Consider the following 17,654-nt stretch of genomic DNA (forward strand, 5'->3'; position numbering starts at 1 on the left):
CTCACAAGTGTGTGAGGTGAGGGTCAGTACACCCATTTAATAGGGAAGAGAAGTGAGGTTTAAATGGTCAAGTTACTTGTCCAAAACGACTCAGCTGTGAAATGGCAGAACAGAACTTACCTGCATGGACTTACTGATCCCCAAGGGCCGATATTCCTGAGAATATTCCCACTTCCTCAGCATATAGGATTGGGGTGGGCACGGGGGAGAAGGAAAGAGAAGAGAGAGAGGAGAGAGGGAAGGTGGGAGTGAGAGAGAGAAAGAGAGAGAAACAGAGAAAAGATTGCGTGTTAGCATTTTTGAATTGAGGAATTTAAAATCTTTTGGTGGCAAGTTATGATGGTGTATTTCTAGGGCTTAGGAATTTTATCCTGCTATTTGTTCTTCAAATAAAAGAATCAGAGTTGCTGACTTAGTTTAAACCAACTCTGAAGACTGTAGAGTTGACTGCTGATTAAAAACTTGTCTTTCTTGGTCTGAGGAGGGAACAGGGGAGATGCCTGGCCCACATGCATCTCCCCCTTGCAGATCTGATTTTCATTTGCAACACTTGAGAATGCTGATGACTGGGAAACTATAACTCGGTTATTAACAAGTTAGAAATTGTAACCAAGCATTTGCCTTGGCATCTACCCCTGCTTGTGTGATAAGAATAAATGGGAAGAAATCTAAATATGAAATTAAAGGTGATGGTGGAATCATTTGTTTTGCAGGTTTTCTGGTCACCCCCTGCTAGGGCGTTGGTAGGCTAATTCTAGAGTATGACAGGCGCCTAGATTAATAGAATCTCCAGACGCTCGTGATGGGAAAGCCCACTTTTGATTCAATGTGCTTTGGTGTTTGTGACCTGAACTTGAATCTTATAAGAAGTGCACAAATGGGGGCACCTGGGTGGCTCAGTCGGTTAAGCATCTGCCTTCAGTTTAGGTCATGATCCCAGGGTCCTGGGATCGAGCCCCGCATCATACACTCTGCTCAGCAGGGTGTCTGCTTCTGCCTCTCCCTCTGCTCCTCCCCCCTTGCTCGTGCTTGCTTGCTCTTTCTCAAATAAATAATAAAATCTTAAAAAAAAAAAACAACACAAGCGCACAAATGACAGCCATTTGATTGCCGTTTTCCATCTGCTCCGAGCGACCATGTGTATGGTCATACCTGTCTCCCGTCACGGTCCTATCCCACTGTCTCCTTTCCTTACAGTTCTGCCACCAAAACTTTTTTCCAACTCATTGTTTCTGAATGTTCATTGCTTCCCACATATTCTACAGCCAATGCCCTATGCTTGCTGAGCCCCAGGAGGTGGTTGATGACAGGGACGAGGCTGATGGCAGGAAGGAGACAGCCTCTCCTAATTTTCTTACCCACAGCAAGATTTTCAGATTCCCATCGACTGAGAAATGAAGCTGTTGGAATTGGGTTGGAGCCTGCATCTTGCATCAGTGGAGATGGGGATTGTGATTGCTCTGTTGAAATGTGTGCTCAGATGCGTTGGGAGTTTTATAATATTTTTCAAACTTCCAAATAGATAATGTCAGAACATTTCTGAAATGGGATACTAACATCAAGATATACTGCGCCAATCAGCGAGCATCAGGCCAAGCGGAGCGCAGGAGGAGGGCCTAGCGTGCTACTAGCGAATTTCCATCCTCGCTGTCTGTGTCAACAGCCTGGCAACTTACCTTCTAGACTGCTTGATGGCTTCGGGAGACATTTTCAGTCGGCTCCCTGTTCTGTACTCAGCTCGGTGTTCAAAAGCCAAGGAATTAGATATGTTGTCATTTATGAAACTGTTTATGAAAGTATCTTTTTTGAATTGTTCAAAAATCCAAAAGGAGCCAAACTTTGACAGTTTAAGAGAACGGCAAGAGGGCCCTGGCGATCTCCGGAGCGCAGCCTCGGCCGGGGAGGCTCTCTTGTTGAAAATGCAATTTCTTTTCCAAGAATTTCTTCCAGCCTGTGATGCTTCGTTGGAAACTTTGCCTTCTTGAAAGGATTTCTTCAGTGTGAAGCAGCTGACAAAGGTCATATTACAAACATGTTTCTGGGGTGATAACATTTTGATTAGAGATGCAAGAATCCTCTCCCTTCCCTGGGATGTCATATACTAACGTTTTCCATTATTTTAAGAAAATCATGTAAGTTGAGACTATTCCACAATAAGAACTTGAATTTTGTGGCTTATTTTCTTTGCTGTAATGTGCCAGCACCGTGGGCCTCGTTGTAGGGAATAAATGACTCTTTTCCAATAAACCAAATGCCTGAAGAAGCCCCTGGAGGAGGCAGGGATGTCCATAAAAGTTGAAATGGATTTCATAATATGGTATTCAATTTAGTATAATAAGTAGAATTCAAAAATAATCCAATTCTCCAAACGAAAATACCTCTGCTACTAACCAAGGGACGTTGACCTTATCCCAGAACCAAGCAGACATGGTTTCAGATGTGCCAAAATACGTTCGTGAAATTATGTTTTCCTCCGTTAAGTCATGAGGTACCTGAAAAATTAGAAACCTCTCTCTCTTCCTGTCTCTTTTTCTCTCCCTCTCGGCTTGAAAAATCAGCTCCTTAAAGACAACTACCAGAAAGCATTTATCAAAAGGCCCGTTCTGGTTCTGCGGCTTATCGAGAAAAGGTCCGCATGTGCGTTTTCCTAGCCCTTCCTCAAAAATTCTCAGCAAGAGAAAATATTTCAGAACCGATCCCAGGAAGCTAGCATCCTTAATTGTTCTCTGGAACTGGTGTTGCTGTGAAGAACAATGCACCGGGGCTCAGCACTCGAAGACAAAGCGAGAAGCCGGTTAGAATTTTGACAGATGACATCACGGCACCCAGAGGAGAGAGCGGGGCCCTCCGAGGGGCGCGGAAACGCCCTGAGAACCACAGAAATGGGCTCTGAGCTCCTGTCCCACTGGGTCTGATGAAAACTCCGTGCACAGACAAGAAAGCAGAGAAAATGAAGAAGGATGAGAGGCCCCTCAATCCACAAAGCTGTTAAAACTCGTAGTTTCGACAAATGCGATGCTTCTAAGTGATGTCCTCGGAAATCAAGATGATCTAATAAACACTGCAAAGTACACATTTACCAACATCAGACTTATAAATCTCATTTTGGAAACTGAAGGGTTGGGGGTTTATTTTAAATTCTCTCTTTTTTAATTTCATCCCTAAACTTCTAATAACCTAGAAATGAAAATAATTGGCACATAATCTGATGCTATGTAATGATTATGCTTTCATAAAATGTTCATGCATCCACATTTTATTTTGTTCTTAAGCAAAATGATCCTTAAGCAGAAAGTAAAATTATTTGAATGTCTAATTCAAAAGATACTCGGTACTAAGATTATTATTTTTTTTAAATAGGAACCAAATGCCACATTTTCTAGGTGTGTTCCCTCCTCCTCCCCACCAAGGGTCAATGGCTACACCTAGTGTTTTCAGGGTGTCCCTGAATTCTTTGTCCAGCGGTTGGAACTGATGAATTTTAGCTCCCTGTGAGCCCAACTCTGCCAGCAGAGACTTCCACCTTGTGTTTGTTACGGAGCCAAAAATAACCTTTAAATAATTAAATGCCTTAGTTTGTTTTGGTGGCACAAGGAGACAAAAGCAGTAGCGTCATAACCGGGTGGGAAGCTGGAGACATGGCCGTTCATCCCAGGTACAGTGTTTCCTGGCTCTTTTGCCTCCTGTTCATTTTTCAGCCTCACAAAACCTCAGTCTTACTGCCTGCAAAATGGAGATAATCATACCTGACTCACTGAAGGTTTGCAAGCGCGTGGGATCGAGTGAGCGGAAATGCCTGTAACAGTCACCCCTAACCACGCCAGGGGCTGGAATCAGGAAGGATCACACGGAGACGCTTGTAGAATCTTGTGACACGTGCAACGTGCGGTGCTTTATCAGCGTTCAGATGCCTTCACATCCGTCATCGATTCTTCTTATAGAAACTTCAAGAGCCAGTTGTCTCCTCTCTCCTGACTCCAAGCCTGGCCCCCAGTGGCCTTTTCTGCATCTCACTGAGACTAGCCTGCCTCCAGGCGCCGGGTCTTTGTGGAAAACCCCCAGCAGCCGCGCCGCTCCACGCGGTTCCGACCTTGGCCGACCCTGCAGTGTTTCCTCTACGACTGGACTGTAAGCTCATTGACGGCAGTACTGGTCCTGTTGCTATGTGGATCTCTAGCCCAGGCATAGACTTGGTGGATCTAAATGGTCAGAATTAATTGATTACATAAAAGAACAAATAGACAAAATTGAAAACACAAACTCTGGTGCAAATCCACTTTCTTGCTGTTCTGATGCCACTGGTGGTTTCATCCTAAATAAACACACTAAGAAGGAGGACTCGGTCTGTGCTTTGCTCCTGTCCTTCCACCAGGGCTTCCATCTAAGTCTACACCATCTCAAAGCTGGATAATTTCAAGAGGCTGTAACCCGTCTCTGTTACACGGATCAGGCTGCACATGCCCAAGGTCAAGCAGATGAGAGCTCAGTACAGACAGGGAGCTCAGGGCTCCAGCCAAACCCCGAAGCAAGGGGACCCAAGGCCAGGCTAGTTTGTGTCCCTCCCCGTGTCTCCTCGGCACCCAACACAGTGTCTGATGCATGAGGGGCTTAATAAACAATTGATGAACAAACGAACACAGAAATGAACAAATGACCCATGAGACAATTAAGAGCTAATGCTATAGGCTAAACTCCGTGGGTTGAGAAGCCAGGAAGGCCTCTGTACAGAGTCGGGACCCCAAAGAGCAGACAGGGAAATTAGGCTGGGACTCAGGGAGGAGTGGGGAGGGGAAAATTGGTCTAGGATGAAAGTGGGGTTGCTAGGGTGTCTGTGGGGATCCGGAAGTCGAGGGAATGTTGGACTGGATGCAGTAGCCAGAGGGAGCCCGCATAGGTTCTTGAGCCAGAGAAGGATGTGGACAGTAAGTCTAGGGTTTCTGGCTGTGAGCACTGGTCACCCATGTATCCCACCTGGGACAGGACTGGCTCTCTCCAAAGCACAGGGGACAAGGATAGTGGCCAACTCATGCCAACGAGCAAGGGAAACCTCCCGGAGAAAGGCCTCAAATCATGACGAGGGTTTTAAAGTCTTTTTTTTTTCCTTATCAAATCTATGGGGAAGATACATATGCAAAAGCTATAATAATACAGTAATTATTGGCTCCTTCTAATTTATTTTTCTATTTAAGTGTGTGTGTGTGTGCATGTGCACACGCGTACACGGGTGTGAGATCAGGACTCCCTATGAAAATGGCATCTGCACCATGCCATGGGGGGCTTTTCACTGGGACCGGTCTCTGCTATCACTCCACTGCCTGGAAACCCAATGCCGATTACAAGCTGCCATTTACAGAAGAGAATTCCTTGGGAAGACCTCCCTAAGCTGCCGACAATGTCACAGAAACAGGCTTTCCACCTCTGGGCCCAATGTTTTGACTTCATCTAATTCTTCTTAAACTGGGCAAGCTCATTAATATGAAGACTGTGGCTCTTTCTGAATGCACAATTATAAACCCCTGCTTTAAAAAAAAAATCTGTATACAATCATTTCCAACCATAAAATCATTTCCATTCTCTGCCCATCATGTTTTCAAATGGATTTTGTAGATGTGCAAAAACTCAAAGCAAATCTATTAAGAAAAAAAAAAAAAGGATGTCAGGCTGAAAATAAGGAAAATCAGAACAGGAGAAGAGAACACAATCTGTCAATGCCCCTTGGCCTTCACAGCAGCCCCGTTCTTATGATTAACCTCCACTACTCCCCATAAACTCTAAATCATTCTCACCTTCCCGGGAGTTTGTAAGCCAGACAATTGTTAAGGGGAGCAACTCATAATATTACTGCAAAATTTCACAGTTGAAAGTCAAATAGCAATGATTTTGCTCTGGTAGCCTGACACCACATTGACCACGTGGATAAAATCCCTGGGCAGTGAACATGGGAAGCAATGTTGGTGCAAGCAACTCTTCAGTTTAAAACATGTCACAATGTGGTCATGAGAGCATCCATGCACTTTTTCTCAATCCAAGTCTAACACTATAATAACTGGAAAAGTAATGTCAACAGTAACACAAAACTCCCACAAATTATGCTGTGTATGATCTATATATACACCGTATGTCTACATATCACACATATCTACACATACAGCTGGCTCATGAGATTACGGAGGCTGAGGAGTCCCAAGATCTGCAGTTGGCAAGCTGGAAACCCGGGAGAAGAGCCAATGGTTACTCCTAGCCTGAGTCTGAGTCCAAAGGCAGGAGGAGACAATTGTCTCAGCTCCAAGACAGTCAGGCTGAGTTAATTTTCCCTTACTCTGCCTTTTTGTTCTATTCAGGTCTTCAGCGGGTTGGATGAATCCTACCCACAATGAGGAAGGCAATTTGTGTTACTCAGTCTACTGATTCAAACGCTTATCTCATCCAGAAACATCCTCATAAACACCCAGAAAAATATTTAACTCAGTATCTGGGCACCTGTGGCAGAGTCAAGGTGACATATAACATTAACTGGTATTTAAAGGCATTCAGGATCGTTTAACACATGGGCTGGCTATTTTAACTCACTTCTGCACCATCCATAACTCAGACCATACAATCTGAGGTCCTGTGTTGAAACTGAGTTCTTGGACTATTTCTCTCTCTCTCTCTTTTTAAAAAGATTGATTTATTTGAGAGAGAGAATGCACGTGAGTGGAAGAGAGGCAAAGGGAGAGGGAGAGAGAGAATCCTCAAGCAGACTCCCTGCTGAGCACGGAACCCAATGCAGGACTCGATCCCAGGGCCCTGAGATCATGACCTCAGCTGAAATCAGGAGTCTGATGCTCAACGGACTGAGCCACCCAGGCACCACTTCTTGGGCTATATCTTAAAGAGGTCCCCATGGGTATATGGTTATAGGTGCTGGAGGTATATTCATCGACACTGCCTAAAGACAACTAAGGAAGACATTTATTTTCCTTGCATCTACATCGTCTCCAAATAAGAGCTACTGTTCAGATATTGAAATGGGTGGGGTATTAACCACTTAAATACTTGCTGAGCTTCTTACTATTTCTAGTGAGAAGCCCGTATCTACTGACCAGCACTCTTATTCTCTTCTTCCTGGTCCTTCCGTTCTTCCTTCCTCTTTTTCATCCACAGGTCGTGCACCCACTGTGGGCACAGTGAGAAGGAAGCAGACTCAAGATGAGTAAGAAAGAAGAAGATACTCCCTTTTCTATCATCTGGATCTTTGACTCATTCATTCATCATTCATCTTGAAAAAAATCATTTGTCATTTGGCTGGCAAGGACGAAGCGCCCCATCTGAAACAATGATATTAGTGGCACAAGAGAATGAGGTTTAGAATCATTTAGGCACAAGTGTTGAAATAGCAGGTGAGTGGGGTAGAGAGGAGAGATGGGCCAGGTGTGTGTCCATGGACTGAGGAAGAAGTCGTGTGGGCAACAGACTGCGACGTGGGAGCCAAAATGGGAGAGCAACCTCAGGAAAGACAGCGACCGGCAGCAGATGTGACGAGCGTAGAACAACAGGGAGGAAACATCATTACATCCGTAGAATCACGCCTCCCAATGAGAGTGTCACTCTGGGCTGCATAGATGCTGGCCCAGCCTCAGGGAGCCAGAGCCCCGTGGGAAGTAGCCTGGCCTGAGCCAAAGGGAGGCCGTGGCTCCCTCCTTCCCTGTCCCTGGAAATGGTCCTCATCTTGTCCCCAACTCTTCTTTTTTTTTTTTTTAAAGATTTTATTTATTTATTTATTTATTTATTTATTTATTTATTTATTTATCAGAGAGAGAGAGAGAGAGAGAGAGCACAAGCAGGGGGAGCGGCAGGCAGAGGGAGAGGGAGAAACAGGCTCCCGCAGAGCAGGGAACCCGATGCGGAACTCGATCCCAGGACCCTGGGATCATGACCTGAGCCGAAGGCAGATGCTTAACCCACTGACCCACCCAGGCATCCCCCAACTCTTCTTTTTAAAAAATATTTCTCTCTCTTTTTTTTAGTTCTTAAAATTTTAGTAAACTATACATAACATAAAATTTTGACCATTTTTCAGTGTATAGTTCAGTGGTATTAAATATGTTCGCATTGTTATGCAACCATCACCACCATCCATCTCCAGAACTCTTCATCTTGCAAAACTGAAACTTTGTTCCCACTAAACAAAAACTCCTCATTCCCCCTCTTTCTGCCCCTGAAAACCACCATGCTACTTCCGGTCTCTGTGAATTTGACTATTTTAGGTATCTCATATAAGTGAAATCATACAATATTTGTCCTTTTGTGACTGACTCATTTCACTGAGCATATGTCCTCAAGGTTCATCTATGTCATGGCAGGTGTCAGGATTTCCTTCCTGTTTAAGGCTGAATAATATTCCATTGTATGGATATCCTATATTTTGTTTATTCATTCATCTGGTGATTGACACTTGTGTTGTTTCCACCTTTTTGGCTATTGTGAGTAATGCTGCTATGGAATGAATTGTAAATATCTCTGTGAGACCCTGCTTTTGGTTTGGGGTACAAACCCAGAAGTGGGATTGCTGGATCATATAATAACTCTATTTTACATTTTTTTAGCAACTGCCATATTGTTTTCCATAGAGGCTACACCATTTTGCATTCTCACCAACATTGCACAAGGGTTCCAATTTCTCTACATCCTCACCAGCACTTGTTACTTCTGTTTTGTGTTTGTTTGTTTTACTGATAACCATTCTAACGTGCTTGTCCTCAACTCTAGATATTAGGTGCCCCAGGACTCAGTCCTTGGCCTCTCTTCTATATGAGTTCCTTGGCAGTCCCTTGCAGTCCAGGGCACTACAGAACATCCGTGTGCCGATGGATGCATGTCTCCAGCCCAGCTCCCTGCACTTTTCTCTCTTACAAAACCCAGACCCATTCATGCTGCTGCCAACCAACTTTCCTCTGGATAACCAAAAGACATTTCAAACTCAACATTTGCAAACCCAAATTCCTGATCTTTACACCCTCCCACCCCCACCTGAAAGTACTTCACCCACAGTTTCCCCATCTCAGATGATGGCAAGTCCTGCCATCCGGGTGGTACTGCCCATGGACTTGGGCCAAAGGGACACTTCAGCAGGCTCTTTACTTAGAGTGCTCCTCATACTGAACAAGACTGTATGTGAGTGAACACACACACCTATACACCGCTTTCTCAAGAGCATCTGTGATTCGAGGCTTGGCACTGATCTCAAGCCTGACACCATTCCGGGCTCAGGCCCCCACATGTCTGTCCTAGTCATCCTCTGAGAGCCATGGAGGTTTGTGCAGCTGGGGCTGGAGACCCATTGTTCTGAGTGGAGGGAGGGTTTGAGCGGCAAGGAGCTTTGGTAAGACCAAATACAATGTATTAACTTGTTAAATCCTTCTTTTAAGCAGGAATCAAGAGATTCTTGCATAATGAAGTATCATTCCCCAGTAGTGGTCGGTGTCGATTTTCTTGCTTGTCTTCCTATCCTGATTTGTAATTCCAAAGGTACTCACACATGAGCATGGCACTCATCACAGTGACACCTGGTTGCTAAGGAGCAAAGGTTTGCAACATTAGACAATTCATAGTGTCAAAATTGCGTACATGTAAGTCTAGATATAACCTATGGCCCGAGATACTGTTTATTTACATTGGCAACTGGGTGAACAATGCCCAGAGTCATGATAGTTTCATTGTATCAAAATATTTCATAATTTTAATTAATCACTCAAAAAATTAAATAAAAATTTCAGCTTTAATTAAATTTAATCCAATAATTAAAATATCTGGCTTTTTAATTTTAATAGCTAATTTTGAGTTTTAGAAGCAAAGTCATCTTTGAAATCATGAAAAATAACTATTTTTTACATTTGATTTACATTTTTGACAAAAATGTATTCGAATTTCATACACTTGACTGCAATTTAGTTTTTGGTTCTAGAAGACAAATTATGTGAAAATCTTGATCATACATAATTAAGGATTATATTGAAATGGAGCATGAAATGTAAATCGATGGAAAAAGCATATATTAATTCGTAAGCTATAGATGTCTTTTTTCCCCTTTTTCAAGCATTGTTGACTGACGAATAGAACCCTCAGACTAGTGCAGTAGCATTAAATTCAACCATTGACACTTTGCCAACTTTCCACCTTACAAAAACCATGGCTTTCCCCTTGTTTTTCTATGTCATCATCACGAAAGCAAGGGGACAGCGAACATGTAACAGTTTGCTGGCTCGATTCAGGCTCGTAGTCTGGGGCCCACGGATCACATATGTTTCTTTTTTTTTTATGTTTTTTGCCCTTCGCTTGCTGTGGCGACTACACCTGCTGGCCCACGTTGCCCGTCATCTCCGCCATCATCTGTCACCTGGTGGCTCGGCATGGGCTTCATGGCCTCTACTCCTTTCTGCAGACTTCTCCCGGCATGGCAGCCAGAACAGACCTCAATCCAGCCAGCACACGGGGCTCCTGTGCGCAGAACCCGCTGTGTCCCCCGTTGGCTCCACTCCTCTCCTTTCCCTTCCAGGCTCCGCCTCTACCCTCCTACCCCCATGACCATATCCCTACCTTCCTCCGCGTCACTCCCCCAAACTGCCTCAGGGTCCCAGCACTGGCTGTTCCCTCTGCCTGAACACCGATCCTTCTAGCACCCTGGCTAACTCTCCTCCTTCAAGTCTCAGCTCCATACCTTCTTCTGACGGAGGCCCCGCCTGAGGACCCTACCCTTAATTGCATCCCCCCCAATCTTCACCCCTCCCCGGACTACCCAGCCTCCCAAGCCTGCTCTGATTCTTCTCCGGAACCCAAGTGCTCTCTAACTGACTGGGTCATTGCCTGTGTTTGCTGACCTTCCCACTTAAAGAGAAGCCCCGTGAAGGCAAAGGCTTTTTCTGCTTTATTCGCTGGGGTATGCTAGCACACGGTGATGCCGAGCAAATGTTTATTGAAGGAACAAAACTGAAAAAAAAAAAAAAAAGTGTTCTCCAGCCGGGAATCAAGGTCAATGCATGTGGAAGGGCTGAGGGGGGCCGGGGATCCCTCAGTCCAGCGGCCTCCAGCAGAATCCTGGGGGCAGAAGAATCCCATCTTCTGATGGAATTTGAAATCCATCTTCTAAGCAGACAAAGGTGTCGCCAGGCTGGTTACTAAAGAGGGTGGCGCAGGGTGCCCGTGGCTCTGTTGTTTGCAAAACCCTGAGCTGGCATAGACCCCTCTGTAACAAATAAAGACTGGCAGACCCGGAGAACAGGTGAGTCTTAACTAGGTTCTGCGGGTTGCCAAGAAAGAGCCTGGGTAGGTGCTGGTCTGGCCAGGCTGTTGCCCTATTCTGTCCAGTCTTTCTAGAAAGGCCTCCATTCTAGACCCCAGAATGGAGCTGTAGCCTGCTCAGAGGCAGGGAGGTGCCAGCACAGAGCAATGGAACAGCCTGAGGAAGAAGACACTTCGGAACTTCTTATTAGATGACCGGCATAGAGGGAGACTAGCAGTTGGGAGAAGGCTTGCCCCAGGACGTTCCCAGCGGGGGCAAGGCCAAGGTGCTCAGGCCCAGTCCCAGGCAGCCAGCCCATCTCAGCTTCTGCTGTGGCCTCCTAACATTGCTAGGTTTAGCAAAAAGCTTTTTTTTTTTTTAGTATAAATATGTCCCAAATATTGTCTGTATAGTTTATCTGAAATGCACAATGATCTGAACACATTGAATTTTATCTGACAATCCTACCTCCAGGCCACTGTGAGGAGACCGGGGCCCATCTGTATCATCCACCTCCAGGATCACCTCCCCCAGGCCCACTGTTCCCCCTCAGCTCCAGGGGAGGGAAGCCCTTTCATCTCTCCTTGGGACGAGCCTCTGACCCCACTGTGGGGCTCATCCAGCTAAAGGCTGTATTGGATTCAAATTCAGGGAACACCTAAAACCTTGAAGAGAGCATTTTCTTTTTCCTTGGGCAGGGAAGCCTTAACTCAGAGCAGCCTTACTGTTCTTCCTGGGAGAGAATACCGGAACTGTGCTCTCCCTGTTTTTCTTTCTTTTCCTTTTCCTTCCTTTTCTTTCTTTCTTTCTTTCTTTCTTTCTTTCTTTCTTTCTTTCTTTCTTTCTTTCTTTCTTTCTTTCTTTCTTTTTCTTATTTCTTCTTTCTTTCTTTCTTTCTTTCCTTCTTTCTTTCCTTTTCTGCCGAGATATCAATAGCAGTGGAAAATACAAAATACTGGTTATTTTGTCAACAACTGACCCTATTACACTAAGCGTTAGAGAATTGGAATATCATGGAACGTACTGACCACGAACTCGATGCTGAACGTAATGCAATCTTGGATGACTCTGAACGTACTGTGTGATCCCAGCAGACCTGCTATAAATGTGCTCGCAGGGCAAGTAGGAAGATGTGGCCGCAGGTTCTGCCGTCAGAACAGGAGCCGTGGAGAGCCTGGTCTGCAAGAAGGACTCGTGGCAGAATCGCTGCTATTCATCATCCTGAACGGGCTTGTGACTAGAGTCCAGCCGGGGGAATGAGTGATTTCTATTTCTTTCTTTAGCAGAAAAAGAAATACATTTTGCTAATGAGAAAAAAGCCCATGATGCACAACAAAAGAATGCTCTGTCTCCTTCCTGAGGGACCTGGAGCCTGGGGGGCATGACAGAGGAGTCACTGACCACGATCTCTCTCCAGGTCTAGGTAGCCGAACAAGCAAATCTCATCTATAATTAGAATTATATGCAAAATGAAAAGACTCTTTAAGGAACATCTCTGGGTCCTCATCATCTTAAGTATCTGTTACCATGGAAGCCAGCGAGCGGCTCCAAAAATCTGGAGTGGTGAACAGCACTCGCCCACTTGCCGCTGAGGGCTCCTTTAAATAAAGTTGCCTTTTTTTTTTCCCTTCGGTTTCTGAATAAACATAAACCTGGGTTTTTAGTGCAAAATCCTGATTTCAAGGTTATTGATGCCACACTAAATTAATACAGTCTGTGAGGCAGTGCACACCACCCAGCAAAGCCAGGGATACTCCTGTCTTCTGAAAGCTTAACATTTGTTTTTCATCATGAACTTAAAGGTCAAGAGCTACAGATGGATCAGGGTACCTGCCTGACTTTACAGTTACGTGCATTTTATTTTATTCCCACACGCGCTCTTTATGAGATCCGTCACCAGAATAAAACTGTAGCGCTCTGGCCAGACTAGGAGAGCTGTCAAGCTGCTATCTCCACATAATTTGAATTAAAATAAGAAATATATGCTGATTTGATATTTCAAAAGCAAAAGCTTTAAGTTTAACATGGGTGAGAACTGGCCAGGATAGAGGGCGTGCAAATTTCTTGATGTTACTTAGTTCTTAGTGTAGTTTGGGGGCTGGACTGCAGATAGAAATCCACTCTTTTATTTAAAGCCATAGACACCTCACCCTCTAGGTAACCCAAACATGATTAGCCAGTGATCGATTCAGAATTGATGGGAACAGTTGCTCGCTCTTTTTCCTCACAAATGACATTTTTTTGTTTGTGTGTGTGCTTTCCTATTCAAGGTAAGCATGATCCTGTACTATGGTACCCTTTTTTTTGTATGTGTGATACCAAATAACATTTTATTTTTACCAAAATACCCGTGGAGCTGACAGAGCATGATGCATTCATTTTCCTTGATTTTGTAGTGAGGGAAAAGGCTAGCATGAATAATTCAAAAATAATGCTGAGACTGTTAAGATTTAGTATTGGGGAGGTCATCACAGTTGGGAGAAATGAGCTAGGAGACTATTACTATTCCACGATCTTTGAATCTCAAGGTGACATCATTATTATTTCTCTATATCTATAATGTGGTGCTGCAACCAGCTTATTGCTGTGTTTCTCATGTAGGGGAGAAAGATCAATTACATACAGACCTCAAAATGTGAACCATAAGCATAGTGCCCAATAAAACTGTCATTAACAGTCCCCACAATTTTAGCTGCATGCTTCCAGGTCAAGCTGCTTTAAAAATGATAACTGACTTTGGAAGGTTGAAGAAAGAGCATTTGTTCTAAAGGGAGCCATTTCTTAGCCAAATCACTGAAACTCTATAATAACACTTGCTAATTTCGGTCTGAACTGCAAAACGTACCCTAATGATAAGCTTAGCACTGAGGGTACTTAGAAGAATGAACCCCACCTCTGGCATCCCCCTTTGAAAAATAGGTTTGTTATGGATCGACACCAACCGCAAGCACTCTTGAGCAAGCATAAAGCAGTCCCGTGCAATCATATTTAATTTATTCCTATTTTCAACCAGAAGCGGAAAGATAGCACCAAAAAATAAAATGCATGCTAGAGTAGTGTTTACAGCGCTTCCAATACCATTTGTTACCACCACATAATCAGCAATAAATCTTGCTTTCTCTGGAACGGGATTAAAACACACCTCTACGTTCAAAAATATTAAAATGGAATAGAGCTATTACTATTGCAGAATCCTTTTCTTCCTGCCCCCAAAAGGCCCCTGCGTGTTTAAAACATCTTTTTTACTTCACAGAATTTTACAAGTCTACCCATTAGCTTACTTTTCAATTAAAACATTCCTGTCGATGCCAGACCTCTGGAACGTCACATTTGGCTTGCAGTTTGTAGCATTTGAGGTTTTTGTAAGAGAGGGTAGACAAGTACTGTAGGTTTCTCGTGTAAGCGGTGCAGAGAGTCTGAGCAGTGCTGGTCACTGCCGACTCTGCGCATTGCCCGGGACCCCGTTCAGCGCTCGGGTGCCCTCTGACTCTTGGCACGTGGTTGCTTACAAGATGCCCCCGAATCCCGTACCTGAGGCCATGCTGAGGGCTTTTAAGGGAATTTTGATCATGATAAGTGATTTCTGCACCTGCTATATTAGTTCCGTTTTATTGCTATTATTATTCTATTATTATGGATAATATTATTATTCTCTGCTTTAATTTTATTTAAAATTTTATAATTTGGTGCTTCTTGTGAAATGATGATCTGTAAGTTAAACGGAAATTTGTCTGCGGCAGTCACGGCTGGTTGCCTTTCTAAAAGGCATTTCTTCTCGGCCTCCTTCCTCCTTCCTCCTTCATGTCTACCTCTCTCCCTCCACCCTGGGGTGGCCGGGAGCCAACCTGGGGGCTCAAGTCTGAGGATGCTGAATGGAAGGACTGGAGGACCCAGGTCATTGTGCATGTCACACAGCTCCTGACAGCCCCTGCTGGACCTGCTCTCCACTGGCTTCCATTCGTGGACTGATCAGGCCTGCATTATCCGGCCTAAGTCTTAGGTCCCAGTGTGTCCTGACGACTTCGTTGTGGAGGGAACCTGCAGAAGGCTGCACCAGGGCCAGGTGTGGTGAAGGCCACCAAGCCACCGAGGGCGGTGCTCGAAGCCTGCATGACCGGGGAAGGAAGGCAGTGAGAATGGCCATATCCCACGTGCTCTGGAAACTTGCTGCGGGACGGGCTGGCTGCTTGCGGTTGGTAATGCTTAGCAGAGAGAAACACAGAATTCATTCTTCTCAAAACATGAAAGGAAAATTAATGGCATGGTGCACATGAGTCGAGGACAAAGGCATAAAACACAACGACATAAATACGCATTTGCAGCACACACTGCTCATGGGGTCTTTCTCTACAGAGAATTGTGTTTTAACCCCCTGTGTTCTAACACCCAGATTTTCAGAGTCCTTCCGCCTCTGAGCAGGAGCTCCCTGGGGCAGAGGGGTATCACCTGTCCTCCCAGCAAAGGGCCTCCCCTGGCATCTGTCTAGTGCCCGGCACAGGCACTTGGTCCCTGGATTCATTTCCTGTGGCTGCCATAGCAAAGTACCGCCAACTGGGTGGCTTAAAACAGAAATGTATTCCCCAACAGCTCTGGAGGCCAGAGCCCAAAATCAAGATGTCAGCAGGGTTTGTTCCTTCAGAGGCTCAGAAGGAGAACCTGTTCCAGGCCTCTGTCCCAGCTTCTTGTGGCTTCTGGCAAACCTTGGTGTCCTCAGGCTTGTAGACACGTCACTCCAGCTTCCCTCTCTGGGTCACTGTGTCGTCACATCCCAAATCCTCTTCTTAGAAGGCCACCAGGTATCGAATCAGGGTCCACCCTAATCCCATAGGAACTCATCGCAACTTGGTGACACATACAAAGATCCTATTTACAAATAAAGTCACGTTCACAGGTGCCGAGGGTGAGGACTTAAATGTACACTTTTCTAGGACAGAGTTATACCCACTACAGTCACTGCTTGTCAGATGAACGCCCTACTCCTAAATCAATGGGATCCAAGGGCTGTGGAAAGTACCCAGTATTTTTTTTTTTTTTTTTTTAAGATTTTATTTATTTGAGAGAGAGAGAGCACAAGCTGGTGGAGGGAGGGGGCAGAGACAGGGGGAGGAGCAGACTCCCCGCTGAGCAGGGAGCCCAAAGGAACTGGATCCCAGGACCCTGGGATCATGACCTGGCCTAAGGCAGACACTTAACCGACTGAGCCCCCCAGGCGCCCCCAGTAGAGTTTAGAATGCCCACAGCCCTCCGGAGCTGTCCAACATCTGAGAGACGGTCTCTCCAATGCTGTCAGCAGGCTGCAAGCTTCTCCTGCCCCTTCTTCCCAAAGCAGCCTGGAGACTGCGGGGTCTGCTCCTCAGCGCTGTCTGGACCTGGTGATGGGGTGGGGAAGCTGCGGGGCCTGCAGTGATGCAGGGGCTGGGAGCTTGGCATGGGAGGAGTGATGGGCAGCCGCCCAGGAGCCCGGCCCTGGTCCCACCCTGGGAGCCGCCTTTGAAGTTGGCGGGGAACTCTCACACCGCAGGGACAGAGCGGAGGAGGGAGACCCAGGTGGACTCTGTTCTCTGCAACGACACCCTGTTCAAAGAGAATAGTTTGGACAATGCCTGGCAAATAATGAATGAACAGCGACGGGAGACAAGCCTGCCCCGCCCGGTGCTTCCGTGCTCTTTGCTCCTCCCGCCTGAGCCCTGCTGGGCGGGGGACTGAGCTGCAGAGGGAAGCAGCCGCTTGTCTTTTGTTTTGTTTTTAACATTTAATATATATCATGCTGTCCTGAAGATGCTCAGTCCTGATACGGGTGGAGCAATGACGGGCGGCATGAGCCAGCGTCTTGTTTACTCGCCTGTGCCCGGGAGAATGTGGAGGCGGACCGCGCACCGGGTTTCCGTGGGTAGGGGCGGCTGTAACACTCTGCCGCCTTCCCTCTCCAAGCTTCCAGTGGCTATATCCCCTCTGGTCCATAATCACAGCTAATGGGCTGGCCACAGAGGCATCAGGGGCATAAAATGGTCTAACACTACATTGACTATAAATAGCAAAGCCATAAGTGACATTACTTTGCAGATAAGAAACAATCACATCATTAAGCAAAGGTGTTCAGTGTATCAGTCACCCTAACTTTGATTTATTGCAAGGCATTTGTCTGTCACCAGCACAATGGAAGCTATAATGCAACTCAAGGGTTTAAAGAGAAAATTAAGATGAATATTGCTGCTAGCACTTTGGTTTGCACAGATGCAAAATGGGTGGGCTTCCCTCACTGCCTGCAGGGCTGGCCTCAGCCCAGCTTCCCAGGCCCAGAGGCTAAAGACTGCCTGCGGTGACAGAGAAGTTAGCCCCGGGGGCTGGAGGCTGCGGCCGCCCAGGGCAGGAGGCCGTGCGTGACAACCAGGAA

This window comes from Halichoerus grypus, chromosome 7, assembly GCF_964656455.1.
Source record: "Halichoerus grypus chromosome 7, mHalGry1.hap1.1, whole genome shotgun sequence".
NCBI lineage: Eukaryota > Metazoa > Chordata > Mammalia > Carnivora > Phocidae > Halichoerus > Halichoerus grypus.